Source organism: Adiantum capillus-veneris, chromosome 25 (assembly GCF_014529385.1).
Source record: "Adiantum capillus-veneris isolate H3 chromosome 25, ASM1452938v2, whole genome shotgun sequence".
NCBI lineage: Eukaryota > Viridiplantae > Streptophyta > Polypodiopsida > Polypodiales > Pteridaceae > Adiantum > Adiantum capillus-veneris.
In genome coordinates, this window is record NC_140955.1 from 70760262 (window position 1) to 70777176 (window position 16915).

Consider the following 16915-nt stretch of genomic DNA (forward strand, 5'->3'; position numbering starts at 1 on the left):
TAGTGGTTAGTCATAATAATCACTAGAAAGTTAATGATGTATTTACAATGGGTGGAATGAGGTGGATGGTTGGATTAAGATGGTTGAATGAAGTGAGGAAATCCTTGTGATGGTGAGGCTTGAAGAAGGACTTACTTGTGTAGGTTCCCACAATGACTATTGATCCTCTTCTTCGTCTTCTCTTCTTTACGCCACCGCCGCCAAGGTTGATTATCGCGATGAAAATGGAAATTTGGTTGATGAGATCTCTTAATTTTTAGAGGGTTAAGCATGGTACACATGCTGAATTTATGTATATATAGAAGGGGTAAGATGGAATTGTACTTTGGAGATAATAGAGAGAGGCATAGAGATGGTGTATGTACATGGAGATCTCATATGAGAGCTATGGGAGTAAGAGGGGAGGTTAATGGTGAAGAAGGTGAGGGAGACCATGGAAGGTGCAGGTTTGATTGAGGTCTTGAGAGGCATGAGTGTGTGCGTGTGTGTAGAAGTGTGGAAAGAGGTGAGAGAAGAATATGGGCTACTTGTGAGAAAAGTGGGCAGACTGGGGTGCACTCAATAAATCCTAGCTCATCGGTGGTTGCTCCAAAAATCACCAAAACTTTTGAGGTGATTATTCAGCTCTTGGTACACATTTTCTCTTTTTACCACCGCTTCCAATTCTGAGGGAAATGGATATAAAAAATCCCACCAAAATATCTGTTTTTCTTCACAAAAAAGTCTTCAGTGGCCCCCCCTTTTGTTGAATTTGCATATGGCTCCAAAGGTGAGCCCCTCCTTGCATGAGAGCATGACCTAATTGATTCTTAGAGGTATTAAAATATGCATGGTTGTGGATTATGCATAAATATAATACACAGATATGATGAGAAAAAACAGGCTAGTATATAAACTATTCATAGAATTTAGAATAGTGTCAGCTATATATAAATATAAAATGGAAAAAAGAGTTATATGAAAATATAAGGAATCAAATGAGGGGACCCTCATTTGTTTTTATTGAAGTGTATTTATTTACAAGAGATAAAGAAAAATACCTCTAGGAAATAGGAATTTAGTGAAAGGCAATGACTGATGGTGGAAGGTATTTTTGAGGTTTTTCCTTGGAGTGGATTCTCGCCCAAAAATAGGAGAAGCTTGCATAAAATGATTTTTTTATAGAATACAGAGGTAAAAAATATTATGGTAATGGTGAATAAATGTACATAGCATATATATGAAAATAATGCACACCTATGTAGAAATATTTAAATAAATACCAAAATAATTATGAAAATTCCCTATATTTAGGCCCTATGTACAATGAAATATATACACACAAATGGGCCATAATATATTTGATTTTTTTTTATTTTTTTATTTTGGCTCAACTAGCCCAGTGACTAGCTAACTGAGGGTTTTAAGAAGATATGGAAAAAGCCCCCTAGCTCACACACGCCTATGTACAATGAAAAGGTAAGAATAGCCACAGTGTTTAGGTGATTTTGGTAGGGTGGGGTAACTCACTATGGAAATTATGGAGAGCCGAAAAACGGCTATCACTATGAGCTTTGTAAGATACTCACGCGAGTCGAAAATCTGGCTCACAAGTTCATAGAAAGTTGCACCAAGCTTTTCTTGCATTATTCCAGTACCTTCAGAAGATCTGAAAACTGTTATGTCTTTGGAAAACTCTTCGTTGTGGTTACTCCTTTATGAGTACTCACGTGAGTTATAAATGGATACCATTTAGACCCAAGTGCTTGCAAAAGGACAACAATGTTGAAAATCAAGTTGTTGCTCTTGGTTTCATTGAATCGCCTCACTGGATCAAATATCAGCTGGCTCGCGTATGGGATGCCAGCACGAAAAACATCAGTGTCTTACGAAGATACTACCACTTGTGTTTTCCAGGACAAAAATGCTTCTCCAAGGGGGGAGTAATGTCAAGAGAAGGGTCCTAAGCCTAGAAGGTCAGGGACCTGAGGCAGGGGATCGGACTAGACCAGTGTGGACTGGGGATTTATATTTATGGCTAGGGCTAGGAGCCGATCTATAAATAGGGGGTAGGGCAGTGAATCCATCATCACAGTCTCCTAGGCCTTTCAATTTTGGGATTGTATATAGCCATTTTATGGTTATTATGTGCTATTGTGACGGTGTTTATGGACTGATTATGAGCACTTTTTGGCATCGACATTGTCTCGGGTTTTTCAAGAATCCATCTCCTCATAGGTTCTTGCATATATACAGGACATCCAGGTTTCTTATAGGTTGCAGTGTTTTGCATCAGCACAGATTTTAGTGGGAGTACTTGATGTGCATATGCATTGTTTTGGCACTTTTGATAGTGCTTAAGCTCTTTTGAGAGAGGTTTTACTCCTCGTAGGGATTTGTTTACTGCTTGCACATTTTGTTTGGTGCCTGTTTGAGCGCGTATACTGCACCTTGTAGTATTGTTGATAGTGGATGTACGTTGAGTGGCAAAAACTACCATATGTACCTTTTTTGGAGCCGATTTGGCTTGTTTCTCGTAGTCTCGACCGTTTTTGAGACTCGGTTCGGAGGCCCTTTCTGAGACTGAACTGGTTTCTTGTCTGCATAACCTTTTGTGAGGGTCAATAGCATGAGGTTTTCTTGAGCTGGTGGATTCTCGAATGTTAAGATCCTTTCGGTGATACAAGTTGGTGGAGTACCCCTTTTTTTGTGGCCTCGCCATAGGACACGTATAGAGAGGGCTAGGTGCATTTGACGCCGTGTTGGCAGTCTTGGGTTAGCTTTTGACTTTTTATGCACAGTTAGTGGTTGATGCGCCTATCTTATGCTCTGAGAGCATTACTTTTGATGTGTTACTGATTCCTTGTGACAGCTTTGGATTGAGATTTTGGTGGTTTTTTCTGGGGAAACTCTACCAAATTTTTCCCAGAATTACCAGTGTTTATTTCCATTATCTTTAGCTTACAGCCATGTCATCTAGTGGTGAAAAGGAAATTTACAATATCCGGAAATTTGATGGGATGAATTTTGCCATCTGGAAAGAGCAGATTCAAGATGTTCTTATACAAAAAGGCCAGCTAGATCCTATCATGGAGCACCCAGAGGGTGAGTAAACAGATTTTGAGTGGGAGAGACTTAATGCTAAGGCCAAATCTACCCTCCATTGCCATCTGGAAAGAGCAGATTCAAGATGTTCTTATACAAAAAGGCCAGCTAGATCCTATCATGGAGCACCCAGAGGGTGAGTAAACAGATTTTGAGTGGGAAAGACTTAATGCTAAGGCCAAATCTACCCTCCATTGCATTTGTGTGAATCTATGTACTTTACTATAGTTGGAGAAAGGACTGCTAGATGAATGGGATAAGTTGTGTTCTAGTTATGAGAACAAAAGTGCCACTAATAAGGTTTTCTTGATGAAGAAGCCATTTGACCTTCGTATGAAGGAAGAGGGCACTATTTCTACTCACATAAATGAGTTCAATATCATTTTCACTCAGGGTTTGGTCTTTGATGAGGAAATCAAATGTATCTTCTTGCTATGCAGTTTACCCTCGTCTTGGGATACGTTCCGTACTACGGTTAGCAACCCAGCACCTGGTACCATTCTAGTGTACAATGACGTCCTTGGGAGTTTGTTTACTGAGGAGATTCGTAGGAAATCTCTCAAAGGCAAGAAGGATGGTCATGTGTATGTTGCTAGTGATAGATAGAGGGGTCGCACTCAAAGTCGTGCCAAAAGCAAGGAACGTGGGGGTTCACACAGTAAGTCTCGAGGTTCTATGCGTAATGTTGAGTGCTATCACTACCATAAAAAAAGGGCATGAGAAGAAGGATTGCAGGAAATGGCAGCAAAGCAAGAAGGATAAACAATCCGGTGACACTTTTAAGTTTGATGATTCAAACAAGGGCAAAGCAAAGTTAGAGGAAATCAATGTGCTAGAGTCTTCAAATGCTCCTATTGTAGAGACTCTTCCAACGGTTGTTATGCCACTTACCTTTGACATATTGGGCTTCACAGCAGATCTACCTGTCAAGGCTCTTGTTACATATGATGCGCTTTATGCATAGAAATGGATAGTAAATTCTAGTGCAAGTTTCCATGTGACATCACATAGAGAGTGGTTCTCTACTTATTCTCACTCTTGTGGCAAAGTGAGACTTGGTATGCTTATGAACTAGACATTGAGGGTGTCGGAAATGTTAAATTGCATCTAAGAAATGGCACGCACTTTACTTTATGTAATTTGAGACATGTGCCCAAATTGACTAAAAGCTTGATTTCTATTGGTCTGCTTGATGATTTGGGCTACAACACCACATTTGGAAATGGTTCGTGGATAGTACGCAAAGGTAATCTTGTTGTACTCAGAGGTTAGAAGCATGGTACCTTGTATTCCATGCATGTGTCAGATGTTGGTCATGATTACATATCTATAGCCGAGCTGCCGCCTACTGAGTTGTGACATTGCCGGCTAGGTCATATTAGCCAAAAAGGAGTGAGAACTCTGACTTGTTTTGGCTATTTTCTTGTGAGCAATGTATTTATGTTGACTTTCCTGCTTGTGAGAAATGTATCTATGGAAAACAGACTAGATCCGCGAACTTACCATTGGGTCAAAAGCGAGTTGAACCTCTAGATTTAGTATATAGTGATGTTTGTGGTCCTATGTCAACCAAACCACTAGGGGGGGCAGCTATTTTGTGACATTCATAGATGACTCTACTTGAAAAGTGTAGGCACATCCTTTGAAACATGAGGATCAAGTTATTCCTGTGTTCCAGAAATTCTTAGCACTCCTTGAGAATCAGTCTGGCAAGAAACTCAAGAGGTTGCGGACTGACAACGGTGGAGAGTATGTCTCCAAGGATTTTGACATTTTTTGTGCTAAAAGGGGGAGTATAAGGAAGTTTACTGCACCATACACACCAGCTCAAAATGGAGTTGCTGAGTGCATGAATCGTACGATTCATGAATCGTACGATTCAGGAAAGAGTCACAGCCATGCTTTCTATGGAAAATCTCACACAAGGCTTTTGGACAGAAGCCGTTTTGACCACAGTGCACATTATAAATTGTTCCCCTAGTATGCCATTGAATTATGAGATTCCAGAAGAGTTATGGTCTAAATGTAAGCCCCATTATGCCCATCTATGTGTTTTTGGTTGTGAATCTTATGCTGACGTGCCTAAACAACTTCGACAAAAGTTAGAACCAAAGTCACATAAATGTATTTCATTGGATATGGTGCAGATGGAGAGATGGGATATTGTCTCTAGCACTCAGAATCTTGTCGAGTCATCCGTACTTCAGATGTGATCTTCAATGAGTCAAAGATACACGAACAACCTATCAAGAAAATAGAGGTTCAAAGACACTTTTGAGGATGTTGCCTCAGAGACAGTGAAATCAACTCAGTGGGCTAGTGATGTATCTTCCACTAGCAATGCTCCGGAGGGAGTGGATAGCAATGGTCAAGGAGTGATACGGTCTACTAGAGTCTCTCGTCCACCTACACATTTCAAGCCAGTTCTTGATTAAATCATGTTGATCGGTTGTTGTGAGCCAAGCTGCTACCAAGAAGCCATGATGACGGATAATGTGGTGAAGTGGGAGTAGGCTATGGAATCTGAGTATAACTCGATTTTGTCTAATGACACTTGGGACTTGGTAGAACTGCCAAATGATGCAAAAGCTTGACCTTGCAAATGGGTTTACAAGAAGAAATAAGAAATTTACCTCACGTGATCCAAATCCAAAGTAAAAGGCTAGACTTGTATCCAAAGGGTTCAAACAGAAAAAGGGAGTCGATTTTGATGAAATCTTCTTGCATGTGGTCGAGATGACAACGCTTAGAGTTGTACTTGGTCTTGTAGCGATAGAGGACATGGAACTTGTCCAAATGGATGTGAAGAAAACATTTCTTCATGGGGATCTCGATGAGGATGTTTACATGCAGCAGCCTGAAGGGTTTGTTCAAGGGAACGCATCTCGTGAGGAGCTCGTATGTAAGCTCAAAAAGGCACTTTATGGCTTAAAGCAGGGTTGAAGGCAGTGGTATCATAAATTTGATGCATGTATGAGGTCTCAAGGGTATAAAAGGAGCGAAGAGGATCACTGCTTGTACACAAGAAAGCTAGATGATGGTTCGATGATCATTCTAGTTTTGTATGTTGATGACATGCTTAGAGCTGGGAAATCCATTGTGGAAATTGCCAACTTGAAGAAAACACTTCGCAATAATTTTGCAATGAAAGATTTGGAGGACGCTACACACTTTCTTGGCACGGAAAAGAGATTGCAAACGTCGTATTCTTGAGTTATCTTAGGAAACATACATTGAGAAAGTTTTGCAGTGTTTCAATATGCAGGGGGGAAAGCATCGAGTTCCCCAATGCAAGCATTCTTGAAACTCAGCAAGGAAGATGCACCCAAATCTGATGCTGAGAGAGTTGAAATGGCTAAGGTACTATAGTCTTTGGTAGTGGGTAGTCTAATGTATGCTATGGTAGCCACAAGGCCAGACATTTCTTTTGCAGTGGGAGTGGTAAGCGGATATATGGAAAATCCTGGCAGCAAGCATTGGGAAGCAATGAAGCACATTCTTAGGTACCTCAAAGGTAGGGTTCATAGGTGTTTATGCTTTGGAAACATTGATGCATCCATCGTGGGTTATGCAGATGTAGACTATGCGGGCTTGTGTTGACAATAGAAGATCGACATCTGGCTATGTCTTCATATTTGCTAGAGCAGCAGTATCTTGGAGGCCATGTCTTCAAGATTATACGTCGTCTTCCACTACAGAATCAGAGTACGTTGCGCTGTCGGATGCAAGTAAAGAGGCTGTATGGTTATCTCGCTTGGTCAAAAATCTTGGCATTAATGAGACTCCAGTGATATATTGTGATAGTCAGAGTGCTCTTGCATTGGCAAGGAATCCCGTGTTTCACTCAAAATTGAAACATATTGAAGTCAGGTATCATCTCATGAGAGATTTCTTGGCCAAAAAGCTCATTAATTTGGTCAAGGTACACATTGACAAAAAACCAGTAGATGCTTTGACGAAAGGCTTAGCTTTGGAGCAGTTTACACGTTGCAGTGAGTTGATGGGTATCGGTTGAAGCCACTATATTTCTTCAGAGTTGTACATACCAGGTCACTAGGGCTGCGTTGGCCTTCAAGTGGGAGTTTGTTGGGATTCAAGCCAACTGGCTTGACATCCCACTTACTACTAACCCATCTACTAACTTAACCCATGTATACAATTATTCTTTAATACAACAGAATAAGGAGTTGCAACAAGATAACGTTGATGTGCACTCCACCCAAAGTAGCTCTCTCTCTCTCTCTCTCTCTCTCTCTCTCTCTCTCTCTCTCTCTCTCTCTCTCTCTCTCTCTCTCTCTCTCTCTCTCTCTCTCTCTCGCACTTGCACTCGCACTCGCACATGCTTCCCATGGCACCTTCATTCCCCACGCGCTCTACGGAGCCCCCATTACAAAAGTGACATTGCCAATGCATTAGAAACAACTAGAGCTTCAATTCAACGCCTACTTTGCACGATTCCGGTGTCGTCATGAAGCGAGCTCCTACGAGCTTTCGGGTGAGTTTTCTTGCAAACCGTGTGTTTGTTTGGTGATTTCATTATACCTATGGGTTCACGGAAAGTAGAGATACGGATTAGGATCTTACAAATCAAAAAGTGGTGACCTGTATTTTGCTACCTATCTTTATACACGATTGTCGCACGAGGTGGTTTGAGGTAGGATACCAAGTCATAGTCCATAGGTTATTGATCTCTTGATGAGGAGAGTTTGTCCTATGCATTTAGTGACATTTCAAATGCGTTTGTTCTAGCTCTGGATAGCATGAGCATCGTAGCCCGTTCGGCCCACAGTCCCCATCACCATCAGAACCTTCTTGAGTTGCCACCAAGACTGAACTGCTGCCACCGACAACTTCTTGCCTCGAGAAAGCCTGCATGTAAAGCTGCCAACTAAAGACCAAAGAACCAGATCCAAACAGATATGCCACCCAAAAAAAGTTCCAAGCAGAAGCACCATACCGAACCAACACCACCATGGAAGAACCGCCAAACCAGCTCTTGCCGCCATCAGGTGCTCCAACTCCATCCCAAAAAACAGAGGTCTCCACAAACCAGAAATCCCAGGCGAACTCTCGCTCCCGCCAAAGTAGGAATAGGCTGTCGTCAAGCCTTGATGTCCCAAAAATAGAGGGGAGCATGAGAGGAGAGGAGCCGAAAACAGAGTTTCTAGCCAGGTTCTCCATCCCCGAAAAAAACCCCTACTACGAGGGCAACACCGCACATCTGCAACCGGCACCGTCAAAGACGAGGCCTAGAGTTCCTCCATCCTCCTCTGCAACAGCCTCCAAAGGGGCCCCCACCCACGAGCACCACGCAGGGCTGAGAACACAGAAACCCTTGACCCCCTTTCCTCTCGCCTCTCGCCTCTCAGTGCATTTTGGTTTAGTGTGTTGTCTCATCTCGAGTGGGGTGGCTCCCCTATGATAGCCAATGTAACTTTGTGAGTTAGTTGACACTTCTCAGTGGTGGATTGTTGTGGTCTGGTATGGTTGTTATTATAAGTCCAACTATGGTCTGCTCTCATGGCATGGTATGTGCATGGGGAGATTTTGTAATTTTTTGTGATTTATAATTTACTTCTCACTCACCTATTGGTGAGTTTTGCTATTAAAAAAAAGCATGAGCATCGTAGGTTGAGTTTCTTTCACTAGTGCATAGAATGGTTAGATTTGATTTCCTCAAGTAGTAATTGTCTTAGAAGGTCAAGAAGGCGCTTGACATCCATCTTCTCGCACCTACAGGTTAAGCTTCATCCTTGTCTCACATAGAGTTGGTGGTTTTGTTCTCGCTATGCTAGCGTTTTCTTGCTGCATATCCTCCAACATTGACGCCACTGCCGAGGAGAGGGCTAGATTTAGTAAGTCCAAAGGGTGAGTGTGAAGGGGATTTTGGAGAACTTGAGAAACTTGTCCCACATGCCCTCCCTTCACTTCAGGTCCCGGTCTTTATATACAAAGTAGTGTGTATAGTATATCATAAGATTGAGGACTGAGGCGTCGGCATGGGCCTCGTCTTGGGCTTGGGGAAAGATCCCAATCCCTTACTTTTAAAACAATATTTATCTATTTTCATTTTTGTTTTGATTTTTCTTTTTGGTCTCAATATGTCCGAGCATTTTTTTTCAAAAAAACTTAAATCAATTTTCATGATTATTATTATTTTGAAAAACTTTTTTTAAAAATATTTTTCTGAGAATATTATGGCCGTGTGGACCCCAAGCTCCCACGTGCACACAACAGTTCCTAGGAGCTCTATCTAATCTTCTTGTAGCTAATCAAAATCTACTTAACACTAACTATCTTTCTTAACACATTGTCTAACATAGTACACTGCATACTCACAGACAGTCAACTCTACCGCTCACTGTCTACTCTACTTCTCACTGCCTACACTCACTAATACATCTACTAACACTTGCACATTACAGATCTTTGTAGTATTAAGCACGGTATTTTCAACTTCCTTGATCGGATAAAAGGCATTATTTCCACAAGTGACTGTATTTCCATGAGGGACATCCTCTAGAGAGGAAAACAAGTCATTAGGAGAGGTAATGTGTTTTGTAGCACCATTGTCAAGGTACCACACTTGAGCATTTGTAGAAACTGACATACATGCATCATGGATAGAAGGATCATAAGTGCACTCTACACTAAAAGCCCATTCTGCATCTACATCAGGATCACAATCTCCTTTCACAGAAGAATCTATAACCGTTGCACTTGTAGTGGAACTAGCTTTTTCTTCTTAGACTCTTTTGCCTTCAATTTCGGACATTGCTTGATCAAGTAATCATTAGCTTTACAATAATGACAATGCATCTTCGTTTTGTCCTTTTAACTAGGATTACTAAACAAAGTGCTATCAACAACAAGTGCCTTCCCACTTGCAGAAGAACCATGAGAAATGGCTACATTGTTGTTACCACTTTTTCTTTGAGAAACAATAAAGGCATGTTCAACAGCGCACCATTTAGCCCTATTTTTTGGGAAGTGACTCTTGCAATAGAAAAATGGGTAATGCATCAAACTTGACAACTTCAGGATTTCCTTGGGTCATAAGTCTTGAAGTACTAGCAAGAGTCTCATAAGAATTTGGCAAAGCATCAAGAACAATCTGCACAAGGTAAATATCAAAAATGACTTCTCCCACAGAAATAAGTTGCTTATTAATATCCTTGGTACTAGCAAGGAAAGTGTCCCTTTCATCTTCCTCATGCATAATCTTTGAATCCAGCTCTTTATGTGGAAATGTGTTGATGACCAAACACAGAAGGAGCTTTCCCAACTTTTTGTATCATTATTTTTGAAGCAGAATGATATTTTTGTGATATTTGAGCAGCCAATATTATTTGTGGTAGCAAGACTCTAAGGAGGAATTGTATATAAGCCAATTTTTGCAACCCTAATCCAACTTTTAAATTAATCAAATTTGAACTATAATGTGCGTTGTGTCTTAGAGAGAGAGAGAGAGAGAGAGAGAGAGAGAGAGAGATTTATTCTCTTCCCCACGCGCTCTACGGAACCCCCATTACAAAAGCGACATTGCCAATGCATTAGCAACATCTAGGGCTTCAATTCAATGCCTAGTTTGCATGATTCCGATGTCGTCACGTAACGAGCTCTTAAGAGCTTCCGGGTGAGTTTTCTTGCAAACTGTGTGTCTGTTTGGTGATGTCTTTATACTTGTGGGTTCATGCAAGTAGAGATACAGATTAGGATCTTACAAATCAAAAAGTGGTGACCTATAGTTTGCTACCTATCTTTATACGCGATTGTTGCACAAGGTGGTTTGAGGTAGGATACCAAGTCATAGTCCATAGGTTATTGATCTCTTAATGAGGAGAGTTCGTTCTATGAGTTTTGTGATTGTTGCACACGGTGGTTTGAGGTAGGATACCAAGTCATAGTCCATAGGTTATTGATCTCTTAATGCGGAGAGTTCGTTCTATGAGTTTTGTGACATTCAAATGCATTTGTTCTAGTTCTAGATAGCATGAGCCTCATAGGTTGAGTTTCTTTCACTAGTGCATAGCGGCTACATTTGATTTCCTCGAGTATTGATTGTCTTAGAAGGTCGAGAAGGTGCTTGATATCCATCTTCTTGTTTCCATGCGCCCACGGGTTAATCTTCGTCCTTGGCCGACATAGAGTTGGTTGTTTTGTTTTCGCTATGCTAGCATACGCTCGTCGCCTATCTGCCAACATTGGTGCCACTACCAGGGAACGAAGTCCTAGGTAGGTAACCTTAGACCAATCCTATGAGGTGAGAGTCCCTCTGGTTTTCTAGAGTATTCTTTTTATCTTATTTTAGCTAGGATTCATAGAGAGGTGCTAGGGAGCGTGTGTCTTGCCTTGATCACCCATGTAGATGGTTTCAGTTTAGATTTGTACATGTTTTGGTGTTTGAGTGGTTGATGATGTGATAAAAGCATTAGCTAGTCAGTGTGTGTCAGTTAAGTATTTATCTACTCACAAATCTAAATTTGTGCATACTCTAGTATTCTAAGGGACCCTAGAAGCCAATAGCCAAGATTTCATGGGATTTGGAGCATATTTGGGCCAATAAGTGCCAAAGGACAAAAATTGGGCCAGAGTTAGGCTTGATCTGATTATAACTTACACAAAATTGGTTCAATTTCAATTTTGAAAGCTTCTAAGAATTACTTGCATGGTAGAATATATGGAGAAGAAATCTTCTCATTTTTGTTAGATAGACATTATACGTACGCATATAATGTCTAAGGGCCAAAAGGGCCAAAATTAGAGCTTATTTGATTGGATTGAGCGTGCCAAAGTGTTCCACTTAACTCTAGCAACCCATTTTACAAGTCAAATCAATGTGAAGAATATACATAGGGAACCAACCCTCCCAAAAACAAACTTTGGACAGAAATTACCCGCACGGTCTAGCTAATCAACATTGAATACTACTAAAGTGAGAATCATTGTTTGACAAAGATTTGTAGAGTCTAAACTTTGTTTTTAGATAGCCATCAACAAGGTCTAGCAAGTGAAGACCAATTTGGTACAATCAATCAACCAATTGGAGAGCTGAAAGAATAGCCTAAATATGGAACGACGGAGCAAACTTTTGAGGTAAAAGGTTTGGATTGATAGTTGTGTGTTAAGGAATTGATGTATTTAAGATCACGAAGAGATCTCCAAAAAGATGAGAGATCACAAGGAGACCAGGCCAGCTTAGTGTCTATGGAGGAGAGAGTGTGATCCAAGCGAGAATAGATCCACTAGCACCAATTATAGAAGACGGAAGTGGGACTGGCACCTCTTTAGAGCAATATATTTACCTCATGGGCTGACTAGAACACCACTGGATGGTAACCGACCAAGCCAAGTGGGAGGAGGTAGCACCTCTAAGAACCCCACTTGGATGATGAGGTTTACAACCCTTTACTTAGAAGGACCAAATGGTGATGGGGCTCTAGTATATGCTGATGAAAGAGGACATAAAAGCATATGTATTGAAGAAAAACGAGCCGAAGGAGTGGATGCCCTTCTAGTTTACGACGATGGGGATAGATTTTTTGATGATGAGGGAATACATTACCTCATACTTGGTGTTTTGTTGCATGATGCCGCGCTACTTCCTTTCGGGGCCGGTTGGGGCTTGCCTTCGGTGCCATTTCTTAATTCTGTGTCACCTTCTCGTGCTTTTGGTATTTCTTCTTCATCAATGTCGAGTTCTTCTTGTCTTTTTTACTTCTTGTGTGTGCGTATATGTGTGTGTGCGCCTTTGGATGTAGGTGCATGTGATCATGAGTGCATATGTGCGTGCTCATGAGTGTTTGAATGTGTGTGTGTGGGTATGGTTGTAAGGGTGTGGCATGGGAATGAGAGAGAGAGAGAGAGAGAGAGAGAGAGTGACTTTTATTAGACTTTTTATAATTTTCCTACGTGTTCCAGCTACACAGAGAGCGTGCGTGATGGTGAGAGAGAGCACGTGAGGGTATGGACTAAGGAGTTGGGGTAAGTGTGTGGGTGTGTGTGTCTCTATGTAGGTAGGTGTGTGAGTGTGTGTGCTAACCAGAGAGAGAAAGAAACTATTGCGTGCGCCTGCGGGCTGGTATGACAATACAAGAGAGAAGGAGAGGAAGTGGATCCGAGAGCGGGGGATGAGGGGAAGGGAGGGTGAGGGAGTTGAGGGTGTGTGTGTGTGTAGGTGTAGGTGTTGGTTGAGAGAGAGAGAGAGAGAGAGAGAGAGAGAGAGAGAGAGAGAGAGAGAGAGAGAGAGAGAGAGAGATTGCAAGAGTGAGAGAGACGGGGAGGGTTGGCTGAGGGGAGCTGGTGAGGTGGTGGGTATGTGGGTGGGTGTATGATTGGAGAGAGAGAGAGAGAGAGAGAGAGAGAGAGAGAGAGAGAGAGAGAGAGAGAGAGAGAGAGAGAGAGTCAGGGGCTGAACGAGGGAGAGAGGGAGAGGGAGGGGAAATGTAGCGGGCCAAGGAGAGAGAGGAAGTGGGTAAGGGAGAGAGGGGGAGAGTGTGGTAGCTCCGCCTTGGTTGACAAACAAGAGGGAGAGAGAGAGAGGGAGATAGTATCTTGTTGAGGACGAGAGAGTGTGGATGAGAGGATTTGTAGAGAGGGCTAGTGTGAGAGTGAATAATGAAAGAGAGAGAGGGAGGCTCTTGTCCCATGCATGGCGGCCCACTGGGTTGACGAAATAGGGGAAGAGAGAGAGATATTTTAAGGTGCCCTTATGTCTTGCCTATAGAGAGAGAGAGAGAGAGAGAGCAAAATAATAGATGAGAGGGAGTGTGTGGTGCCAAAAGGAGGCGCGGTGGCCTATTTCACATGCACGAGCAAGGTAGGGAGGGTTGGTGGTGGTCATGATAATACAAAAAAACATTTTTTTTTGTCGTTTTTACCTCATGCTCCCCGATTGGGGTTGATTCCTGCGGCCTTGCTCCGAGAGCTGGCCTCTTTAGTTTTCTGGCCGGGGCTAGAGGGCAATGCGGCTAACCTGGTGTCATTAGGCTCTAACTCATTTGTTTGGTCATCGTCATTAGAGGCGGAGGTTGATGGTGTATCCTTATCAAGAATGTCAATAGGTGGAGTTTGATCAAACCGTTGAAAATAAGGTTTAATCCGCCAGCCATTGACTCTGGTCTTATGAAGCGTACCATCAGCTTCCATAAGCTGGTAACTCCCATTGGCATACTTCTTTCTAATGATGAAAGGGCCTTCCCATTGGAGTAGGAGCTTCTTATCTTTGTGTGTGTGGAAGAGATTGTCATAGAGAAGCACCAACACGCCCTTCTTTAAATATTTGCACCGAAGATGTTTATTGAAACTAAGCCGTCTGTGTTCTGCCTGTGCCGCATAATAATTGATTGCTTCTTCTCTGTCCACCAGTTGTAGTCATTCCAAGTCAAGGATGTGATCTCTCAGATGCATGTTGGGTCGTTGAAACTGGCTTGCCATCACTCTGAGACATGCTAGTTGCACCTCAATAGGTAAGATTTCCTCCTTGCCAAATATCAAATGATATGGGGTGAACCCCAAAGATGTGCGGAATGAGGTTCGGTAGGCCCACAAAGCTGAGAGTAGATACTTATCCCGATCCCCGGGATGATTGTTAACCTGCTTGGTGGTAATTTTACAAACCATTCCATTCACTTTTTCAACTAGTCCATTACATTGAGGGTATTATGGTGAGGAGTGTCTCCTTGTAATGCCTAGTTTTTGCATTAACTCTCCTAGCAAGTCTACTCTGAAACCTGGCCCTCTATTAGAGATGATTTCTAATGGGGTGCCAAACCTACAAGATATATGCTCATAGAAAAAACTAGATACCTCCACAGCTGTGATCCTAGTTGTGGCTGCAGCTTCCACCCACCTAGCCATATAGTTAACTCCCATGATGATGTGGAACTTCCCTCAGTTGGCCCTAGGAAATGGTCCTATGGCATCTATACCCCATTTTTCAAATGGCCCATATGAAAGGATAGGTGTCTCTGGTTTAGGAATGAGTGACCTAGTGCCAGCCTTTTGACATAACTTACAGGTATTACACTACCGGTGTACATTACAATTGAGGCTGGGCCATACAAAACCAACCTGCAAGCTTTTCCTACTTGTTATATCTAGGGCAAAGTGACCACCACAAACACCATCATGACAACTGACAATTACACCCCGTAATTTCATTAGAGAGAGGGACCTTTTTTTGAGGACAAACAGAACGGGCGCCCACCTGGCTGGACACGTAGCCGGACACCACATTTGTACTCTATTAGTTTTTCGAGCTAGTGTAGTAATACTCTGTGTAAATCTTGATTCCAGAGTAATCGATCAATTCCTTGCATTGTAATGATGTAATGATATTTGTAAAGGTCCATGTGAACCGGCCACTGGAAATTTAGAATGCCCTAGGTACCAAGGTCAATGACCTTAATGTGAAAAAAAGGCTTATCTTTAGAGAAGAAGAGAGATCTGAAAACGTATGCTCAAGCTATGAGCTGCTCCAAACTTGTGATCATCGTAGCTAATGATTTGGTAATCCGTTTTCGATTCAAAAACTTGCATTGTGTTCCTCTCTCTTTGCTCTTTAATTCAAGTGTAAGCATTGTCAGTTTGTTGTGATTCACAACCACATGTTTGTGAGCTGTAAATGCAGATTTGAGTACTTAAATCATTGTTTATAGTCGCTTTGACCATAGGAGAGTGTTCTTAGACCATAGGGTGACACTTCTGGATTGATCTATTGCAGTTTTCAAGACCTTTTTCATGATGGATCGTGATTTTGGTACCTTGTTGGATTGCAACCAGAGTTGGTAGGATAGTGCCCCTAGGTGTCCTAGACCTCCTCATAGAGTTTTTTTGCATTTCAAGTCCGTTCGATTGCCAAAATGGCATGATGACCTAGAGTTGTGAGAAAGGACATACGCATATTTTCTTGATCATTGAGTGTTGGTTTTCTTGTTGGGTTGGTGTGTTTGCTTGTTGAGGTTTACTTCTTAAGATTGACGATCTCAAAGAGTCTCCGTGCCCCATTTGAGTCACTTCCTTGAGTATTGACATTATGTTAGTACCAAAAAGCTATGCTACAGCCGTCCGTCGTCGCGACTCGCTAACATTGGCGCCGCTGCCGAGGATATGAACCTTAGATGGTGAGTAACCTAGTGCGTATTTAGAGCTTTCGTTTTTGAAGATTTGTGTCTCCATTCCATTTACACTTTAGCAGTGAAGCAGCTAGACACGGATTTAGTGCTTGATAGAGTCTAGAAGTCGAGGACTTGCTAGGTCTATTCGCGAGAAGTTAAGAGGGTTATGAGTGAGATAGCCAAAAGAATTTCATTCTTCGATTTTCTATGCTTTCAGAGTGTTGTACCGTTTTCTGTTTTGACTGTATTTTGTACCATTCAATTTGTTTTTGTTTCATGTTTCATTTCAGTACTTAGGAGTAGTGTAAGTAGAAACTATCACCATCAAATTTGGGCTAAAAGATTGAGGGAAAAAGAGTGAAAACCATATTTTGGCAAAAATGACCAAGACTGTGAAATTTTCAAAATTTGATGGTAGAGACCTCAAAAGTTATCCAAATTCAAAAATTTGTGGATCAAGGGCATCATTAGACTCTCTAGAAGCAATTTGAGAAGTTTGGCCAGATTCTATGGAGGAACATGGATCGTGATCCATGTACCCTAGATACCATTTTTTGTGAAAAGTGACTAGTGACATTGTCCATCAATGGGACATTGCTCTCATCAAGTTTGCTTGAAAGAAAACTAAAAAATCACATCAGAATTGGCTGTTAGGACAAAAACAGTGAAAACAAGGATTTAGACACAAAATTGGGCAAATTTTGAGATTTTGA